This window comes from Aythya ferina (genome assembly GCF_964211825.1).
Source record: "Aythya ferina genome assembly, chromosome: 7".
NCBI lineage: Eukaryota > Metazoa > Chordata > Aves > Anseriformes > Anatidae > Aythya > Aythya ferina.
The window spans coordinates 9,581,682-9,599,857 of NC_140302.1; the positions used below are offsets into that span (position 1 = coordinate 9,581,682).

The 18,176-nt window shown below is 38.0% G+C and overlaps 1 protein-coding gene across 4 annotated transcripts in view; it reads left to right on the forward strand.

Moving 5' to 3' along the window:
* Positions 1–18,176, forward strand: part of BMPR1A (bone morphogenetic protein receptor type 1A) — an 81,987-nt gene that overhangs the window by 31,450 nt on the left and 32,361 nt on the right. For 2 of the 4 annotated variants that reach the window (XM_084525299.1, XM_084525300.1), the window contains exon 2: positions 5,798–5,924. The exons of 1 other annotated variant lie outside the window; for it this stretch is intronic. The gene's annotated coding sequence lies outside the window, so the exon portion shown is untranslated. Of the gene's footprint in view, positions 1–5,797; positions 5,925–6,944; positions 7,034–18,176 lie in introns of all 4 variants that reach the window. One more of the 4 variants, XM_084525301.1, reaches the window with a different exon arrangement.

The following is an 18,176-nucleotide window of genomic DNA, read 5'->3' on the forward strand; positions in this document are numbered from 1 at the left end:
TTCATCATGGCTCCAGTAATAAATTCCTTGTGTCACAAGGCCTTCTGGAGGGTGCAGTGCATTGCGATTTATACAGATTCGTGTCACTATGTAAAATGCATCCTCTTTTTCTGTCTGTCTCATACTGCATGCGACGGTTTCACTCAGGAGTTTCTGTTCTGATCTTTCCAGATAGGCCCTGGGGCAATGATTTTTCAGAAGTTTGAGCATGTAGAACACTTTGTCTTGTGTCTCAGCAGGGAGCTCAGATGATGACAACAGAAACGCATAACAAGCACAGAGTAGAGTACCAAGCTGTGAAGCAGGGTGGGTCCTTCAAATACTACCTACTTAGGGTGTCTTCTGCCTTTCAGTAAGTTTGCCCAGTTGTAAGGCCTCGCAAGTAAAGCCTGAGGTTGTTCAGGGACCCTCTCCCCTATTTACAGGGGGGAGAACTGGTGGGCAGCACTCGTCCTACCTGCCTGCACAGACCATCAGCCAGGTTAGATAAGTACTTCAGTTGATCCGTTGGTGTTTAGGTCTGTATTATCTATACGCAATATCTTGTTTTCATCAAACTGTTTCAAGGTAAGTTCAACAAATGTGCCAACAAATGATAAAAAGTTTTTTTTTTTTTTTTTTTTGTTTTTGTTTTTGTTTTTTTTGCCATAAGGGATCCATACAGTAATCAGTGAAGATGATGAAATCCACGCTTTCTGAGAATAACTTACAGGTGCTAAAAGATCAGTGATATCGTGAGCTATTTTGAGAGTCACGGCCAGATGTGAAACATGATGTAGTGCTGGAATATCTTATTGTTCCTTGCATTTTAAATACCTCGCAAGAATAAATTGGTGATTCTTTATTGAAATTCAAGGGAATACAGCCAGGCTTAAAATTAAAATTTAAAATCAGTTTTCATGCAGATATATTCTTAATGAAGTAGGAGATCAGTCAAAACTGGCTTGCCTCAATGGTTGGATAAATGTGCTTGTACCATTTTTCAGGCTCTTCTTTCACAACTTGCTACTTGGTGCTTATAGGCTGCATACATGTAAGCTTGTTCAACCTAAGCATCAGTTTATTTCATGAAATGGTCCCATATATTTTGGAAGGACTGTTTGCTCCAAGATCCTCGTATACCTGCAGTGTTTCACTGACAAAGCCATCAAGCCTAGTGTGTGCTGCAGTCAATATTGTATTTGCTTTACCAGTGTAGTGTGGGGTTTTACTCACATGTAAATTTATTGAAAAAGTTTTCCTTAAGAAATTCATATCCTTGGATGTGAACTTTGAAGTAGGATTTGGAAATTTGCTATGGCAGCTTTCCCTTTAGAATTCCACTCAAATTTCATGGCTACAGTAGACTTCTCATAGCAGTGTAATCACCATTTTTGAACTGTTTCTAGCTTATAGGAGCTCTGGCTAAATTTGCTAGTGGCAGTCATGAGACTGTTGACTAAAGCATATTCCACAGGCACAGTCTGGGCTTTTGTTATATTTTATGCATACCCAGAGTTATAAAAAAAAAAAGCCCCCCCCCCCCCCCTTTTTTTTTTTTTTTTTTTGACTATATTTTACCCTAGAATGGCTAGCTCTGCTTCTGAGACCTCTCCTGTCTGTTAGCAGAACCATCAGCTGGCTGTGAACCCATCTGCACTGCTTACAGAGACGTGTTGCCAGCACCACCTGATTTCCTCATTCTCCCTTTGCTCAAACCCCAAGTATCGAGTGATGAAGGTTATTGCCCCTGTTGTTTTCTGACTGTTATCACCCAAGCCTGTGATCTGAATTCACAGGAACATTAAAGCAAAGTTCTGTTTCATAAACTGTGATAAAGGTATGACTGAACTCGTGAACCCTGCAGAAGGGAAGCAGTGGTGGCTGGATTACTTAGGAGTGAGGAAGATGTAACTGGAAGCTGGAATGAATTGACAGGTCTTTAACCCATCATCTGTACCCATGAATTCTTCTGTGATCATGTACTTGATTCCAATGAATTACTTCAACTGCTATGTTACTTCAAAATTGCTTTCTAAACTTGTGTTCCTTAAATATGCATAATTTTGCATTTAAAATGCACACCTGAGTTACAGGAGCTTAACAGAAACTTCTGTGCAAATAGTTGCACTTTTACCCTTCTGTTCCTAAGATCCATGATAAGTCAGTTTCCATGTAAAGGCAGAGCCCTCCTGAGTCTCCTGTCCTTCACTCGCAGGCTTCCACTGTGCCAACCTTTCCTGTCTGTTTCTAGACTAACAGCTGTGGTGGTTATTCAGCTATAGATTTGTCAGCTATTACATGTTTACAGCCACATAGGAATAGCCCCTCGTCCACCTCTGTTTTGTTCTGCTCTAAAATTTCTAACTCATTGAAGGTTCCTTTTTTTGATTCTTTTCAAAATGCAGGATAATTCTCAATTTTCCCCAACTGCAGGATAAAAAAAGGTGTGTTTATGTGGAATAGATCATCTAAGAGAAATAAAGTTAACTGAGATGAAAACTGGTGAGGCAGTTGGGGATGTAGGAGGAATGACTTGGAGAAACAAAGCCAGGGAGAGTCAAGCACCAAGCAACTTCCTTCTCATTGAGAGTAGTGTGGACAGGTAAGGGGAGTGAGTTGTATGTGGCCCTGGAGCTGGAGGAACGGGAGCTGCTGTGAAGGGAAGCTGATCCTAGAGATAAGCAAGACGACAAGGAGGAGGAATCCACAGCTGGAGTCTGGTTTCTGCTCTGAGCTTTGCCACTACAAGTCCCTCCGTTCTGCCTGTCCTGCTCAGGGCTGTTCATTCCTGCCCCACATTAGCAGGAAAGCCCTTCCTCCCGCCAAATGAGGCTAAATCAGCTCGTGCTGGGTGTTTGGACTGTTCCCTGTGGCCTGCTGGTGACTGCAAAGTTACAGCTCTTTGGGTTAGCTAGTATATTATAGTCAGTATATTAATGTCATTCATATTTTTTCTTTTCTTCAGATTGCAGGGCAATATTCCAGACTTAATAGTGTATGAAGATCCTAAGCTTAATCTTAATGATGCAAAAGTTTTCAGATAAATCTGGATTCAATATGTAACTAGTGGCAAGTGCTGTGAGCCTGTGTACTCTTGAATTTGTCAGTGCTTCTTGCAGCCATTGTAGTAGATGAAGTTCTAATAAAATGAAGATGGAGTTGTGTGAATAACTTATTAAATAGTTTTATTGGTTATCAACAGCATTTCTTCTGGGAAAATGCCATCAAGAATGACATTAAATATTTTGAAAAACTAATCCATTAATAGCTGAGCATTTTGGATAACTATAAATATTTAAGTCAATTGCTTTTTATAAAATTCAGTTTGTTCTTAAGTAGCATTGCATGCTGATAAAGAAATTGAAGAAATAGAATACTGAGGTTACTCTCATAAATTAGTAATTAGCATTAACTTCACTCATCTCTGAGCTTTTGTAGTTGTCCTTTTTTAAAAGGCAGACGTGAATTTGGAACTGATGCAGAAATTGAGAGAGTCAGGAAAGAGTCTGTGTCCACATTACCCAGCAGTGTGGCTAAGAGAATGGGATCTGTCAGGTGCTGAGAACCTGACAGCCATGCTCTACAGGTTGTGGGGGTTTTGTTTCAAAGCAGTCCTCCTCTGAGTCTGTGGCTGAATTCCTGTGAGTGGTTGGAGCATCTACGATGTGCTTTCTGAAGCTTGTTTTCTCATCTACATATACTCAAAATAAATCTTCATGTGCACAGAGGCTGCCTTGCTGTGTAAAGTAAAGCAAGGAAAACAGGGGTGTTTAGGGAGATGGGTTTCTGAAGAGCACTACTGATTTGAATTCAAGTATGAACATACACAGTCATGTGAATCAGGAAGTTCACTAAAATCATTTTGTTTGTTGAGGGAACTTGGGTATCTGATACATGGGAGTAAGATCAAGAAATTCAATGAATACTTTATAGAAATTAACATTTACTAAGAATTTTCATCAGTTTGGGAGTCTGGAAAGAGGACATCATTTAAAAAAAAAAAAAAAAAAGGACTAGCAGTGTTCAGAAATGCCTTTACAAAGCAGGCTTTTTAAATAATACAAAGTGGTCTTTGTATAATCAGATATTAGATACAGGGGATTTGGCCATGTTGTAAAAACAGAAAGCACACTGACCTTTTTCTGTTTATAGTCCTGTCTTCTGGAGTCCAACAGAAGGTGAACTGGAGTCTTGATGAGAGAGAGAGTGAGATGGATTTATTTTGCAGATTTTTTACAAACTCGCTTTAAAAAAAGCAAAAACATTCTACACAAACACCTTTGCATGGTGAGAATGTTTTTCCAATTCTACCGTGGAAGAAATAGCAATCAAGTGTCAGCCTGTCTGCTCCATGGAGACAGTTGTCTTTAAGAACTGCTGCTATCTGATATTCAGGATGGTTTCGGGTTGCCATTTTACACAGATTTATTATTTATTACCAAGACTATTAAACCTCAGTGTGTTAGAAACAGTGCTTATAAATGGACATGGAGACAGGAGTATCCTGACCTTGTAATGGTAAAGGTCCTTACAGAGCTTAGAAAGGAGAGGAGCGGAGAGGTGGACTCTGAAACTTTTCCTTTGCTAAAAATCATGTTAGGCTCATGATTCATGCAGTACTGTTGGTTTCCACATTCAGAAATAAGGTATTAAATCACTAGATTATAAGATTGGTTGTATATTTTTTAACAGCACGTCTGGGTTGCTGATGCTGGAGCATTTGTTACTTTCAGGGTTATCTTTGCAGTTTTAAGACTAGAAGCTCTTATATTTCTGAAAGGTTTGGATGATGGAAGCATTCACAAATTGTGACATTGTGATAAAGTGGGAAGAACTGGCAATATGTGCCATATGCTCGAGTTGGAATCTAAGTAGTAAAGCTGATAAGCCCAAATTAGCTTTCCATGAAAATGTTTAAAATCCATGGGACTTGACAGAAATCAGGCTTACTACGACTGTTAGAATGCACGGTAAGAGCTTGCTCCTTGCTTTCCTCTGATGCTTGGATGTAGGACAGTTCAAAAACATGAACAAAAAATGAAGCCCACCCTATTGCCAGTATTTTTACTTTTTTTCCCAAACTTCTTGACTTGCTTTTTCTTTCCAGGAACAGTCATACCTTTGCGTAGCTATGATAAACCTACTGCTTATTTCTCTGTATATTTTATTATTATATTTTATTTACTATATTATTATTTTATTATTATATTTTTCTCTGTATATGGCTCATTGTGTACTAGAACTAATGGGGTGACACCAGTGGAATTGTGTTGTGAGGCTTCAGTCTTGGATTCTTCTGTGTTTAATAAAGATTGACTTGGGCATCATTTTTGTTGTTATTTTTTCCATTGGTGTCACCACACAATGTGTCCTTCCTCTAATCTGTTGCATAGTTTTAAAAACAAATAAAATTGGAGAAACCTAGTGGCTTGCTAATCAGGTTGGTGCAGGCCAGGTGAATCAGAGTGTTATTGGGAAAGATTAGAAAGGCATATTTTCAAAAGAAAACAATACACAGGGTTTTTTTAACACCCGTCCTCCCAAGCATCTCCCTTCATCTAGGACAAATGTGTATGTAGTAGAAATAAAATTAAATTTAAATGCTTTTTAGTATCAGTGTTTTACAAATATACTTCAGCTGTACAACTACTACAAATGCAAGTGTCTAAGAAGTTTTTTTCTTGAGGCAGTTCATAATAGCAAAGGGCTTGTGTACCTCTGGCTATCAGTTTCTGCAGTTTGCATTATGTACTAGAAACTGACGATACAATTTCTTTGGATAACGCTTAAATCAAATTCTCTTACTGTTTTACAGATTGATAGAAATATGCATTTCCATACTATCACCTTTGAACTAATGAAGTGGAAGTACAGATGAAAACAGTCTGGAGGAAGCTTGAAGTACAATACAGTTTCATTCAGTTTCCTAATTCTGAGATAAGGTAAATGCATGCAAAGTTGTATTTTGAATGTTTCAGGAGTAAATATGCGTATAATAAATAGCCACCTTATCTTGCCTTTAAATTTTTTGAGCCTTTTATGCTGATAACAGAGCTTTTAATGCCATTCTGAAACAGCTGTTTGAACTATTTTCTGTTCAATGTTTCAGTTATGAAAAGAGACAAAACAGTATCAGCTACAGATACCTCTTTTATGGAGACATACTGGAAAAAAGTTACCGTACCATATCAGTCAAATTCTGTTCACTGCAACCTGTTCAGTCACAACTATTAGTAATCCTGTAGTTAAAGTAAATGACTATGCTGCGAACTGATGTGCTAGTTGGGCACCTTGTCTTCTGGCATAGTGCTTGATGGGTACAAAATTTTATTATGCTGTCCTTTTTATTATTACTGCTATTAATAACATGTTTTTTCATGATAAATTCCACTGCCTTGATAACTCAGTCATTCCTGTAATTGAGTGATGGGTATGGAGGTGTGTTGTTTCAAATTTACTGCCTTGTGGTGTCTAAAGCTTTTTTCGTATATGTAATTAAGATGTACAAACATCCTGAAACATCCGATTTCTGCCACATTTCAGAACTCTCTCCTGCAGCACTAACTCTGTTTCAAGATAGTGATCACTGGCCCTCATACATCTAGCTTCTCATTGTTCTAGTTTTGCTTAACTAGAACTTAGGCAATGCCCACATGCAGTGTTGAAGATGTGATAGTGTTGGCCCTTCCTCTCACTTTTTCCCATTTGGGTAGAAACAGGGTTTTATAACAGGTGAGACAGCTTCAGAGACTTATGCTGCCAAGATTGATCAGTTATCCTCTGTTCTTTCTTAGAAGAAGTTTGTGTCTCAAATTATTGTAGTCCTGTAGATTGTGGCCCCTGTTACAAACTGAAATTAATCCCCTTTCCAAGAAAATAAAGTTCACTTAAAGCAGGATGATACCTCTTCCACTTACAGAGACTAACCAAGGAAGGTTAACCAGAATTCATATATTTGACAGGTATAACCTATCCATATAGGCATTTATCCTCTTGTGGAAGTGTAATTTTAGAGAAAAAGCTCCAAGGGAAAGATCAGCATTAAATTCAGGTAACCTGTATTTTTCTTATGCTGACTCATTACTCAAAAGTAGTAACTTCCTGTACACTATAAACACATTAACAAAGGTATAAAGTTAAACTTCTGTTGGCAAATGTAAGAGTTGTAGTCAATCTTCAGGTGAGGAAGATCTTAATCTGGTCTGCATTGAACATGTCTTGATGTATGTTAGCTTCTTCCATGTTTCTGTTTTACTCAGGTTATTCTATGCTTGACAGTGCAAGAAGACAGGCAAGTGCTATTTTTTTTGTGTGTGTGTTTAATCCATATTCCACATATTGAAGTAAGGGTAATTACAAAGCCAGTTCTACTGTGCATCTTGCAACTAATATGACAGATGTAGCACACTTCCGTACTGCTAAAAAGTAAAGGGTAGTGCTGAAAATTAAAGGCTTTGTACTGTGACATGACCAAAAACTAATTTCCTCCCTTTTTCTCCCTGTGGGAGGGAGCAGATCATTTCTCATCCAATGACAGAGACAGTTGAACAACACATAAATTCTCTTCTCTCTCTCTCTTATCAATAAGGAGGACTCTACAGATGTGGCAGTCTTGTAAGGTCACTCTTTCACCTACCAGGAGTAACAGTTTCTGTTTTCAGCCATGTAATTACAAGAATTTCAGAACTGAGGTTGTGGGGAACATGTGCATACTAATAGGAAGCTGTAAACATTAGGGGCTATTTGTAGCAGTAAATAGCTTCATTAACCTAGACAGTCTGCTCTGAACACCAGAACCACATCTGCTATTGAGAAGAGTGATTAATGTGCTGTGTTTGCTTAAATCTCAAGGTTTTATAAGAATAGAGAATTGTAAGGGGTCGGGTTATCATAAAACAGTTTTTTATTGCCCACTGTTCTCAGTGATCCCACTCCCAATGCATTTAGAATTGATAACGATATTTATGCAAGTAGTCTTTTAAATTTTAATGAAAAAAATCTCATTCCTTTCATATAAGAGATTTGACGAAAGGTGAGTGTTTGAAGATACCAAGTATAGATGAGCTCTCTATGGAAAGAATACCAGTAAATTTCATTTTGTGTGTCTTTGAGATACTATCTGTATTTCCCTTTTAAGTATTCTTTGAAAATTAAATTAAAAAAAAAAAAAGAAACACCATAGCTCCACAGATTGCCCTCACTCCTTCCCCTTTGTCCATTATATTTTTTAATAGTATTAGCAATAGATGGGGGGGAAGGTGTTTTATGGTTTCCCCGTAAGTAAATAGGTGATCTGACAAAAAGTAAAATAGCACCACTGCTCCACCACAAGATTTCACTATCTTGACACAGCTTGTCCTGTTTTTACTAAAGATTGTGGACTTGTAAGTCAACAAGCATGCAAATAACAAGAAGGAGTGTGTTAGAACCAAATAAAAACAGGTTATTTTGCCAGTCGTTTGTGTTCCTACATGCTTTATCTCCTGTTTTTATACCTTGTAATTTAATTTCAATAGCCAAGTGACAAAGACAAAAGATGAAAAAAATAAGGTTATAAAAGCCAAAAGAGGGAAAGAATATGAATACTGGATATGGACAGAGTATATCTGCCCAGATGTTGATCAGCCAATTTATATACTTCGAGTGAGATCAGCAGTGTTGTATTTCACAGTGTGACCTGCTTTCAGTTGAATTTTTCTAGCCCATTTGTTATTTTGACACCCATAAAGCTCTGTGAAAGTGAATGCTTTAATCTTAAATATATATCATATAAAAGAAGATGTTAGCATCTAAAATTGGAGCATAGTTTGTTAGTTCCTAGATGGTGTACAGAGAAAAGTTGCAATTAACATGGAGGAGATAGAGAGATTTAAGGTTCAGTGAAGCATATCATACATGTCTGACAGTTTTTAAGATCTCAAGACGAGGAATAATCCTAGTTTATTTTAATCTTTAATACAGAATCTGATGGTAATATGGCACTTCTTGTAGTTTAGCTAATTGTACTTTATTTTTGAGAATGCAAAATTCTCTTAATGTCTTAGCAGGATACACGTCTTTTTTAATTGTAGCTGTGAATCTGTGCAAGTCTTCAACATTTGCATGATGTAATTGGAGAAATAGAGTTTAGTGTTTTCCACCTAATCAGTATGGCTGTGTATGCTTAATTACCTTCTGCAGCTAGTCTCCTGTATCACGTTGTGTCTTTATTTAACATAAAGATTTTGGTTGTGTGATTACATTGCTTTCTTTAGAGTGCTGAAAACTGAACTTGGATTGCTTCTATGTATTTTTTCCATTAAACTGTGATATAGTCCCTTAGTTTGTCTTTCTTCTAGCAAGGCAATAATTAAAAGAAGATTAAAGGCCTGTGATACAGAGCTGCTTGGCCAGTAACTTCAGTTGATGGTTTTGGAATAGCTTCCTACTTTTCAGCTTCTAGTGCCTGTAGAATCCCAAAGTGGTGTTGGTAGAGCCATCTCAGCTCGTGGAACGGAGCTTGTTTGTTTAGTAGGACACACGTCAATGTCTCAGAACAAAATCTTCAAGTGATGAGATGTTCTTGTGATGATTTTCTTATTAACCATCAAGACTATGCAAGGTCTCCATTCACTTAGGAAGCTGTTATTCTGTAAGGTCGGGGTGGCTGTCACTGAATTTCCTTGGCAGCAAACTATTTGCTCAGAGTTAATTCCATAACAAACAGGCTCAGCCACTTCCGGCTCAAACCACGAATGGGGAATGCAGGTCAGCGTGCTGAAAGCATTTTCCAGGAGTGGAGTAACTAGAAATGTGTCCTCTTTTTAATCTGCTGATCAAAACAGGAAGTGTCAGTGATTCAACTGCAGAGCTGTTCTCTACTAAAGCATGTTGTCACACACTTTGCTGGTCCTTTGGAAAGTAAATTATGGCTCGGTCAGCATCCTCCTGGCACTACTTAAACCCACTTGTCCTAGTTTAGCCCAGGTTGTGTGAGTAGCATGACCATCTCAATCTCAGACAGCTTAAATTAAGAACCTTCCCTGCTGGACCTGGACTGCCAGGTTCAGGAAGATCACGTTATACTGTCCTACAGTCCCTTTATTTATTTATTTATTTTTAAACATTGAACCTGTCAGGCTCAGAAGCTACTGTTGAAAGTGTAGCATATCTCAAAGAAATCTGGGCAAGTTCCTATGTAGTAAGGGGAGACTAAATTTTGTCTTATTTCTGTATCTGAGTATGGGAATTTATGGTAGGATGGAAAATTAATTAAAGAATTTAAGGTGAGAGAAGTACATAGGAAATGCATTTACCATACAATCTGAAGATATTTATATTAATGTATTAATATTTTGCAATGAGATAGTAACACGAATGTGCGATTAGAAACATACACAGCTTTCTGTTTTGCTTATTTGTTGACTTGCTGTTTAGATTAAGAATGGTAAGATGTGGTTATCTCCTAAACAATAACACGGCTTGTTTTGTTTTCATTTGAAGAATAGGTTTTGTCTTGCTACTCCCCCAAGGCAAAACCAAGCAGATAAACACTTATTTATGATGGTACTGTTTTGAAACATTAAAATATTAGATATGGACTAGGATCCCCTGAGCTAGGATTAAAAGTTAAGGATGTCCTTCTCCGGAGATTCCAAATTGCTAACATTATGGTAAGCTTCATGAAATGTTAGGTGAAATGTTTCTGAAGTGTTAGAGTTTATAAACAGAATTACATGGAAATAAATATAAGAGTCCAGTTAAAATGCATTTTAAAGTAATAAACAGTTACCTGTTACAATAGCAAAATCTAAGGTTAGTTTAGATAAGGGTCCTTGTATAACATCCTTAATGTCCAAAAGAGGAAAAAAAAAAAAGTGTGATAGGAAATAATTAGTTTCCTCATTTCTAATGTAAACATGTGATATCCTTTAAAATATTAAATGTGAACTGTAGCCAAGTCTTGGTAAAGGCGGCGTATTTTTATCATGTCCTTAAAATATATTTTTTGCTTACAACGCAGTACAGGTTTTAAGGATCTTGAGTAATTTCATTATTTTCAAACCTAAATATCATGTTTTGAAATTCCTCTTTGTTAAAATACCGACAGTGGAATATAATCTGAATAATCAGGCAGTAAATATTCATGGCTTGGTTAGTCATATGCCATTTAGTTTAAATATACTGCTATTTTTTAGAAACAGGATAATCTGATAATACGTAGAATGGAGAATTGTCTGTTGATGGTGCAAGTTACTCTTAAAACAATTTACTCCATGTACATTTTGTTGAAGTGACTTGTGATTATGGCAGTAGTTACTTCTAATAACATGAACCAAGTATTAGGATGGTAATGTGTGTGCATAGGGAAAAACAGATGTAAAACACACTGGCTCAACTGTTGCATGAGCAGCTGTGGCTGCCAGTCTGCATGGCAGCTCTAGATTCTAAGCCACTTCTGCTTGTTTGTAACTGAGTTAATAAAAATGGAATAAAAATACTCAATTTTCATAATGGAATAGTTTGAAAAAGGGGAAAAAAAAAAAAAGGCCAATGAGGTGGCTGTCTGCCAAAAGGTAACACTAATTTAGCTGTATTTCTTAATAATTTTGAGAGCAAGCTAACAGGAAAAATGCAAGATTATATAACTTGGAAAAAAATAAAGGAAGTACACAACTGTAGAATGACTGGTGATGAAGGAAAAGGTTACTTGATCTATTTAGTGTGAACTTAAGGAAGGAAAACGTAACTATTCAGGTAGAATGAGCAAACAAATATTTGCTTTTGTGGAAATGAGGCAAGCCTTGCTGCTGCCTTCACTAGAACGAGTTCAGTGTTGTCACAGTAGGCATTTATTTAATCAAAGTAGTAAGGCAGGTGGTTGTAAAATATTAAAACATTACAATAGATAAGAAATAGAGATGTAGACATTGAAGTCCTCACTGCCAAGTTTTAGAAACGTGATGGCAGAGCTGCGTTTGGAGAGCTGTGGGAGCCTGTGTCACCTTGATGAAGAGTGAGTGACCTGCCAGAACTGGCCTGGTACCTGTCCCTTCCTGGGAGCCTGGATACTGCCACCTCCAGTGCGTGCAGAAAGCTGACCTAGTGGATCTTCTTCTTCTTCGCCTTATCTTCTGTGACATTGTGAGTGCACAAGTCTGACTGCTGATTTAGAACCAAGGACTTGGTTTTACACAATCCTCAGAGGTTTTGCCTCTGTGAAAAGTTGTCAGGAAGAGCATTTAATATGTGTATTAGGAGAATAGTCATGTGGGGGGAGGCAGGGACAGGGCATAAGCTTTTGCCTACATTTGTGTATTTTGTGTACAGACTTCTGAAAAAAACAGAAGCTTCAATGCTCGTGACTTTTTTTAGTTTAAGTTTCCTGGAAGCTGCGGCTTGCTTACAGTAATGAGGAAGTTATGCATGGATTATTCCATGTTCTGATAGATACAGGGCATCGTACACCCAGGTTTTAAAGGTCTGCAATTGGTCACACTAATAGAAAATGCAAATCTGTTGGAGACAGAGTAACGTTAGAGGGGTCATGAGATGATCAGTTTCAACAGTGAAGTTGTACAGAAGGTCCTCCAAGGTGTTCAAATGCTTGTACTTATTCAGACATGTAGCTTCAAAGTGCTAGTTTTTGAAGGATGGGTTGCTTCAGTTGTCAGATAAAGCATATGAAAAGCTTTCACATTAACAGTAGCTGAAGCCTTCTGTGGGCATAAAGTCTCACAAAAATAAAGCATACTGTTTCAGTGATTGGAAACTTAAAAAAAGGCATCTGAAAAGATTTTTTTTTTTTAATTTTGAACTTGTAATTCTGCTTATGTACAAATGCTTGAATGTCAGATCTAAGGGGAGCAGTTATAATGTGGCATGTGATGCATTTATACGTCTGTTGTCTGGGAGGCATGTCTTCGATATGCTGTGCTGCTTCTCTGTGCTAGAATATTAAGAATATTGAAACTGTGCTTCTGATAGAGTGGATAAACAAAAATAGCTTGCTCTATGTCCTACGCTGTCCTGGGGGAGGTGAGTAGTAGAATGATTCTACGCATTAGGGAAGAAGTTGTACAGTTTTCTTGTCAAACTGGAGTTTGGATAAGGCATGTTCATGTACTTTGTGGCAACCAATTGATTGCTTATCAAGAACATTTGTGAAGGTGTTAGTATTAATGATCAGTTTCTAGGTTTGTGAGTTTTTGTTTTTAAATGTAGGGCAGAGCTACGCAGTGGTATTCGGTTATTGCAAACTGTTGTAGAGACTAAAATTTTGAATGGATTTAAAGGGGTAGATGGGTAAAGTCATGATGAGTAGCACCTCTGTGGATATTGGTGTTATAGGTATGTTTTGCAGCAGAAGAAATGAAAGAAGTGGGACGTCTGGACAAAGAGAGTTCTAACAGTTCTCTGGGTTTTATACTCTTGCCCAAAACACTGTTTCTTGACCTCCTAAGGACACGGTAAGGTAATAGGACTAATCTGCCTCTTCAGCAGAGGTGTGTAAAAATACTGCAGCGGAGCTGTGCAATAATACCACAGTGTTTCATTTACTGGTTTTGTTTTCTATACTCTTCTAAATGTTTAAAAACTGTCACAGAAAAAAGAAGGGAATGGAAAAATACTGGGGAAGTGACAAAGGATTGGTCATTACAAGATACTGTGCTGCATTTGCTAGACATGGTTTAGTAATGATGACTTCTTCTGTCTGCCAAAAATAATTGCTTACACTCTTCACAATAAAAACTATTTCCATTCATTGAGGTTTTCCTGTAACCCTTTCTTTGCCCTTCACAGATTTAAATTGACTAATCAGTTATAATTCTCGTTACATTATTGTATGGCTAAGTTAAGTCACAGTAACCAGCCCTGAAACACAAGTTTTTACCCAGTTTTATCCTTTCCCTTGTCACCTCTTTGTGGACCACATCCAAAACAATTTACAAACATTGATGCAATTTTATAATCTAGAAAGTTCAAAGAGCACTGCCAATGAACCTGTTCCATTCGAGAGGCAGAAATAATCAGCACTATTTTGTTCTACTAGCAAATGATACCGTTGTGCTGTTTTTTGAATTTTCCTACCCTCAGAAAGTTACTTCTGAAGTTACTTCACTTATAAAATTACGAACAGGAAAGAGGACTCTGCTGACAACTTCTTAAAGCAGTTAAAGTAATTTTGTTTTGCATGGGAATTGTCTTTTTTAGTTTCTATCTTGAGAATGTGAATAAATTCAGAAATCAGGGATGCCCTTTGTTAGACTTCTTGATACAAAAAACTTTTAGAGCTTGCAGTAACTTTTAAGCACTTGGAGGATTTCAGGTGGTAGAGATGAGAGGAAATATATATTGAAAGAATAGGATTTGGGGCTATTTCATGATGCAGAAGCAAGCTGTGTTTTACTTGAAAGTCAGTATGAATTGCTTGACAAGCATCATGTGCTTGAGCATTCTTCTATCCAGCAGTTCTGTGGAGTGCTTGCATGCAACTGTTGTGTCACAGACACTCGATGCAAACGCAGGTTTTGGATTGGGTTCGTACATGGTTCTTTCCAGCAGCAAGTTGAGTTCTGCCAGTAATACTTAATTTTTTCATTGCATCTGTCATACTTGCTCTAGTCAGCTGTAATGGAAGGAGTACCTGTTACCAGGCAGACCTGTCCCAGTGGCGCAGCCTGGTGTTTGAGGTGTGAAGAATGTCTTTTAAGTTTTGCAGGTGAGAGGGATGGGGGCCGGTGACCCTCAACCCTTAGACAATTATACTGAAGATCACTGGTACAGCTAAGCCACGGTGAAGGTAAAGTGGGGGGTTGCTCTCTGCTTCACCTTAGCAGGTGATGCCAATACTTGATCTTGCTGTAAAGAAAGAAAACCAAGAATGAAAACAAAGAAGAAAGAATTAGGAGATTGGATATTAAATATTTCCAGTATGTGTATCTAGATCTGTCAACAACAAGATGTTTCTTTGCTGGGAATGCTCTGAAGGGTTGGGTTTTTTTGTTTGTTGTTTTTTTTTTATATGTTTACATTGAGTGTTGAAAGTAGTAGTTTGACAACCAATATTATTATCATCGCAATGATTCCACTCTTCTTTTCCTTTATGCCTTATTAAGGCTTTTTTTTTTTCCTTCCCATTCGTAGATTCGGTTTATATTCTCATCATCGAGGCCTCTATGGAGTTCTTCACCTTGACAGTAGTTCCTCCATAACCTATAGCTGCAGTTTTGGGGAAGTTAAGTACATCGTGCGTAGGACAATATGAATTTCTCTCACTTTCACAGGAGTTGGTAAAAACAGAAAGTTCAGATGTTTATGGCACAGCTGGTGTGTGAGATTGTCTGTAATGACCAGTAATAAAACCGGTGCTGTGTCTTGTGTTCTGTTTGTTCCTAAAGGACTGTGGCAGTCTCTGAGCAGACTATAAATCTTACTTCCTGCTCTTTGGCTTACAGAGAAAAATAAATTATTAATAGAGTGTTATATATTGATAGTGTTATCTGAAAAGAGCTTATTTACTTACAACTAAAGCCAGGGGTGGAGGGGAGCTTAGGTTAAACCTTGACTTCAGTTTTATAAGACAGGTGTCTAGTTATTTTACTGCAGTATAAAATGGTAGTAAAAAGTCAGGTATGCTTACGGACTGTTTCTGTGGTGCAAATGCACTGGACCGTTGAAGTGTGTGTAAGGATGGGGAGGTTCATCCTTGAAATACGAAGTAACTTATGCACTAACTAGGAGGTGATCAGTGAAAGATAAAGGATCATGAAAGAAAGAAGGTTTTGATAGTGGAGATGTGGAAGGATTATGTGACTTAAATGTGCTCATTGCCTTAACAGAAGTAACGTGGAAAAAGGCAGGATGTGGTGGTTACATGAAAGTGATCTTGAATGACTGGGGAATAACTCCTTTCCTGGTATATTTAAAATAACCTGTTTGCACTAAGAAAAAGAAGTGATGTAATCTCATGAGTACTAATGGGAAATATACTAATAATAAAACTATTAAACTGTAAGTTTAAATATTTTAATCTTACTGTGCTTTCCAATCGTGCTCCTTGTGTGTTTGTTTTAAGTGAATTTTGTGTGAAAAAAAGCTAACAGTATTGCTTTAGCACTTCACTGAAAGGAAATAGGGGACTATAACTGTTGAAGTATAAACATTACCTTTGAACTCTGTCATTGTCTGCTTATTGAAAGATTACAGTGTTTGGATTTAGAAATGTCTTTGAAGCCATATTCGATGAAAGTACATTGTTCAAACTTATGAGGAGTAGTTTGTGTGACACGTTGTTACTCTAGTTACTTAACCAAGCGAATCTACAGTGCACTTAGAGTTTAAGCAAATCGAGGTTAAACTCTCATTTTCATCTCAGCAAGCCTTGCAGAATACCTTATTAGAATACTAACAGGGTCAGAGAGGCTCAGCTGCATTCATCCAGTCCTGGAAAATTCTCCCAAAGCTGTCATGCTTTCCATGCATACTTCACAATTAAAAGCTAAGCACGGGGGATAAAAGTAGAAAGTGAATGTAGCACAGAATTAATTCTAGATTTGTACTGTGGAAGCACTTTCTTAGTATAGACATCTAATTTAATACCTCCAGTATTGTGAAATAACTCTGTACGTGAGCATGGCATGCTTTGTGTATGAGCTTTTATCACTCTGCTAATGAGAACTGCATAGAACTTGGAAAGTATGAGGTTAGATAATGAATGTTGTAATTACAGAACGCTTGTTCTCAGGAGGATTTTGGTGTTTAACCCCCTGCCCTCCTTTCTGCTTGCGCCTGCTGAAGCTTTGTTAACCTCCTTGTATGTGTCAGGGCTGTCCTCGCAAGCCCCAGGAGTTGCTGGTGTGAGGGCTTGGGAGGTTGCTACCCCCGGCCACCGTGCTCTTTTGCTGGAGGTCAGTGCCTCTGAGGCAGTATTGAGCATGTGCCAGCTCATCGCTGCAGCTGTTCAGAGCCCAGCATATTAATTTAAACTGCCAGTGATTCTGGTTTAGGCTATGCTAGACTTGCCACCAACAATGCTTGCTCACTTCTTGTGCCCTCACTGTGGAGGTGGTCACCTCCTCATGTTTTGTGGCTGGAACTTGTAACCTCTTAAAAATACCCTAATGTGAGTTTCCAGGGTGAGTGTCGAGGCTCAGGGCTGACAGAAGGGCTGCTAGCTGACTGTTCGTGTAACTCAAGAGAATTATGAGAAGAGGTTAAAAGGGCGTGTTTCAGCAATTTAAAGTTAGAAGGGCAATGTAACTAACAGGGATAGCAGACTTGAGAGTTACATGTCACTTGTGAAGTACATACCTAAAATCTTGTTTCTGTAGTAAGTATATTTAAAAAAAAAAAAAAAACTTTTCCCCTGCCCCATCTGTGTTAGAGGAGTTTGAAGGAGCAGCAGCTACCACTTCTTTATTCAGCCTGTGCAGTTATTGAAAGACCTCTTTGGAAGATTGACAGAGACTACGCTTTTGAGAATAACTGTGCTTTGTTTCTACAATGATTTGTGAGAGCAGCTATCCTGAAAATTTTTCCTATCAGCAGGCTATGGTGCTTCCATGGGCATGGCAAGCATGTGAGGAAAATGAGGAGTAAGGCTTACCTTGCCAAGACGCATTTTGTATTAGCAAGTTGTGATGATGTTGAGCTTGTCAGCCTCGTCTCTTTGTGTTTGTATTAAGTAAATATTAGTAAAGAAAAATTTTTCTCTTTCGCATAGCAATGAGGAGTGAGTTTGATGATTTAAAAAATGATGTGGCTTATTTATGAAGTAGCGTTTGCTATGTTTATCTTGTTCACAAAATGATCTGTGAGTTAATTTGGACATCAATTACCTCTAAGGGTAGCTTAACAAAAAAGTATTTGTGTTGACAGTTTATGCAGTTTGAGGCAAGCAGTCTGCTTCTCCTGAAATACTCTTTTGTTGACCTTTTTCTAATGTTGGTCACATGTCATTGGCATTACAAGGGACACTGGTGTCTTGGTCAGATACCAGAGGAGAAGTATTTGCAGTTTCAGGTAGGCAGCAGAGATTCCTGTGTTGAAGATGTCGCTACCAGCAGCTGGGGGGTTTGGTCAGTAATGCTTTCTGCCTGCTCCCTCCTGATCTCAACTTGAAATTCCATCTTGAGGAATAACTAAAAGGAAAGGGGCTTTCTTAAGGTCTCCATTCCGCTGCTTCCTACCAGAAATTATTTGCTACTCACTCT